At 41.5% G+C, this 4,055-nt stretch overlaps 1 pseudogene; it reads left to right on the top strand.

The window, feature by feature from the left end:
• Positions 1–1,039: 1,039 nt before the first annotated feature.
• LOC107569029 (uncharacterized) lies at positions 1,040–2,525 on the top strand (annotated as a pseudogene).
• Positions 2,526–4,055: the final 1,530 nt, after the last annotated feature.

Genomic DNA, 4,055 nt, shown 5'->3' on the forward strand with positions numbered 1-4,055 from the left:
GGACTTCCGTTTATTCACCACCAGAGGTCACCCTTTCCATTACATTGACCCTTGCACAACACAAACTGTTGCATAGCACCCTAGACTACATATCCCATTATTCTTTGCACGATTTGCACACTGCACTGATTGCACACAGCTGTTTCTAATCACCTCACTCACTATGTAACACCCACTCTTACCATCTTTCTCGGCTGAGTATTGTTTAGCCTGTACCCCTTTCCGAGAATCCGTGTTTTCCTTGTTTTGCCTTGCCTGTTTTTGTGGTTTCTGATCTTTGCCTGTTTTCTTGGATTTCTCCCTCTCGTCTCGCCCGTGTGATTCTGTCTACTGATCGGTGACCTAAGCTAGCCCTGGGACTATTCCTGTGTTTTGCCCGCCATATACCTGTTTTCCATTGTTTTGACACTGCCTGTTTACCACGTCTCTTGAATAAAGCCTGCAGATGGATCCACACGTCTCACGTCTCGTCAGTCCTGTTACAAGAATGAGGTGAAGGTAGCAAAAGCTCTTTCTTTTCCAAAGGGGTCTAAAGAAAGAAAGATTAATCTGGGTCTTTTGAAGAATAAAGAAAACCATGTACACAACACAAATTTTCTAAAAGCTGGCAAAAGAGTGTTGGTGCCACGTCAACAATCCACTGCTAAACATGTGAATGTTAAGGACTACATGCACCATTTGAACTGCCAAGGGCTGTTCCGAAACTTTGTGCTAGGAAAGTGGGAAAGCTGCAGAGTATTAAAGACTTTTTCATACCCACAAACTTTCCTGTTACAAGAATGAGGTGAAGGTAGCAAAAGCTCTTTCTTTTCCAAAGGGGTCTAAGGAAAGAAAGATTAATCTGGGTCTTTTGAAGAATAAAGAAAACCATGTACACAACACAAATTTTCTAAAAGCTGGCAAAAGAGTGTTGGTGCCACGTCAACAATCCACTGCTAAACATGTGAATGTTAAGGACGACATGCACCATTTGAACTGCCAAGGGCTGTTCCGAAACTTTGTGCTAGGAAAGTGGGAAAGCTGCAGAGTATTAAAGACTTTTTCATACCCACAAACTTCTATCATGTTATCAAGGCTGTTAAAGATACCTTGGGATTCCGAGATGAAGAGGTCTTCACAGTGCCATCTTTGGCATTAAAACTGGGGCACAACCTTTAAAAAAATGGCAGACATTGCAGAATGTGAAGCAATGATCGCAGGAGAGGAAAATGATGTCCAAAATGTGAAAATGCTTAAGCATACGTATACCACAGTGGAATGAACGTGTGTCATCCTCAGCCTTGAAGGCACTTAATGAAGCAAAATGGAACTCTCCAGAACTTCTCTCTTTTACTGAGGATGTTAAAAAATGCACATGCATTTCAGCAATCAAACTAAACTTTACCAAGAAAAGCTGAAACTTGAGAAAAGTCAAAAGAACTGGTCAAATCTTGGCCAAGTAACTCTCTGTGAAGTAATTCTGTTTAATCGCAGGAGAGCAGAAGTTTCAAAAATGAGGTTGAATTCATATCTTCTCCGAAACACATCTGTCTTACATTCCGATGTCGCTGATGCTTTTTCTGAAGTTGAGCAGAAGCTCTGTCAGCATTTCCAACGCATCGAAATTAGAGGCAAGCGAGACAGAAAGGTGCCAATACTCCTGACCCCAAGTGTGCTGGACTCCATGGAGCTACTTGTAAAGAATCGTCAAACATGTGGCATACTGAATGAAATTTTTTTTTTCCCGCAAAGCCCATGATCGTGACATCATTCTACAAAGGCACGTATTGCATCAAGAAGGTTGCCCACCAGTTTGGAGCCAAACATCCAAAGACTGTCATCCACAAAGGAAACGTATCGCAACGCTATCTAAAGTGCTGAATCTGACAGATACTGAGCTGGACCAGTTGGCAGATTTTATGGGACATGATAAATAAGAGTCCATAGAAAGTTTTACCGGTTGCCTGAAGGGACGTTACAACTAGCAAAGATCAGCAAGGCCCTTGAACAGGGAAGAGTATCAGAATTCAAGGGGAAAAACCTTGATGAAATTAACCTTGAGCCTTATGGTAAGAACACATGACATAATTTTTGCTCTTATACATATTATATATTGCCACTATTTAGTTCAGTTACCAGGAACTCTTTTGTGCAACTTTATATGGTCCATGGAAACAAATGCTTTTCTACACTTTTCTGCAGAGAAAGTGAATGTAGGCAGTGATGTGTCTGAAAGTGAGGATGAAGAGAATGAGAGTGAGAAGCCACAGCCAAAAAAGCGATGTCAGTCCTCTTCAGCATCTACAGGTATGGTCCGCTGTGGTCTGATGTGAATTCCTGCATTTACAAGTAACCTATTATGTGTCTTTTAGTTGGGTTTAATAATAAAGAATGATTAAGATTTAGATTTTGCTATTTGTATAATACAAATCTCTGTGGCTGTCCCTGATATGTTCATTTGACCTAAAACAGGTTTGCAGCCCTCTGACTCACAAAGCAAGGAACTTGATCTCATTCTCACCCAAGCTGTGCCACAGAATGCTTAATGTTTACACCTTTGCACATCTCTGACTACTGTTTCATTCAGTTCACTGTGAACTGTTCCTCTGTTCCACCACTTCTGGTTTATTTCTACTGCAACCTCTGTAACCTGTCTCCCACCCACTTTTCACTGGTCGTCTCCGCTCTACCTCTTGACACATTTTCCTCACTAGAGGTCAATAATGCCACAGTCTTTCTGCTCTACACTAAGCTCATGTCTGGACAGGCTGTGTCCTCTATCCACCAAATCTGCTCGCTCAAACCAGTCTCACCCTTGGCTGACTGATACCATCTGAAAGCTACATACTGATCTCAGAGCTGCTGAGAGAAAATGTCAGAAAGGCATCTCAAGGGTTACCCTTCACTCCTATCTTCCTTCTCATCCAGCATTAGTGCTGCTAAAATGGCTTTCTACAATGATGTACCAAAGCCACTAATCTCTGTTGATCTATTTGCTCCTTTTTTGACTGAAAAAAGTGGCAGCCATTAGTAACCAATTCTCTGAGCCACTTGGAGACAACCTGCCTTCCCCATCAACTGCACATCACTTCCATCATTCGCTCACTGAATTGTGGCCATCCTACTGCATGTCCGCTGGACCTCATTCTTACTAACCCTTATCCAAGCCATAACTTTTACCATTGTGTCAGCAGTCACACATGATTATTGTTTCACTGGCTTTTGGAACATTACCTACCGCATTCAAACAGGCTTGGGTAATTCCCCTGCTCAAAAAACCTTTCCTCAGTCCTGCTGAAGTTGAGAAATATCAGCCAGTTTCACTTCTCCCATTCTTATCTGAGGCTATCAAAAGAGCGATTTTCAAACAGGTCTCTCTCACATTCCTCTCACAGAATGACGACCTGAATCCAAATCAGTTGCGAGAAACCTGGGTATCATGACTGACTGACCAGTTGTCCTTCTCTGACCATGTCAATATGCCACGCAAATCAGGCCATAACTATTGGTACAGGCCATGGTTATCTCTCGCCTCGACTACCACAATGCCCTTGTGTGGGCCTTTCTTAGTAGGCCGTGAATTCAGGTAATAGTGATTAGCCTATTTTGCACGCACTCCACTCTAAACGACATCTTCATTTCAGATTTAATTTAGTTTATTAAAAGCAAAAGTTTTTGTTTCTAAATTAAGTTCATAATTCCAACAAACGAAAATCCAAGTGTTTGGTGTGTAGGTAGGTTTATCAGTATTATATGAGTCAGTGTAAATGTAGAGTCAAAAGTAAAAAAATATATATTTTTTTTAAAAGTTCAGCATACTGCTTCCATTAACAGACATAGCTTATTGATAGGCCTTTCTAGTTCATTTGTTTGAGTCTTCAGGCGCACTCAACAAACAAAACCTTTAGAATCAACCAACGTTTCTGTTATGTGTCCCAGGGGCCAAGAATTTCTAGCTGCTTCATAAACCACAAGCACATGATCTCCGATGCTGAAGTTTCGGCGTGGGTTACTCCACTTCTGGCGTTCTTGTATTAAAGGGAGGTATTTTTTCACCCATCTTTTTCACCAACTTG

Source organism: Sinocyclocheilus grahami, unplaced genomic scaffold (genome assembly GCF_001515645.1).
Source record: "Sinocyclocheilus grahami isolate Dianchi unplaced genomic scaffold, SAMN03320097.WGS_v1.1 scaffold1304.1, whole genome shotgun sequence".
Lineage (NCBI taxonomy): Eukaryota > Metazoa > Chordata > Actinopteri > Cypriniformes > Cyprinidae > Sinocyclocheilus > Sinocyclocheilus grahami.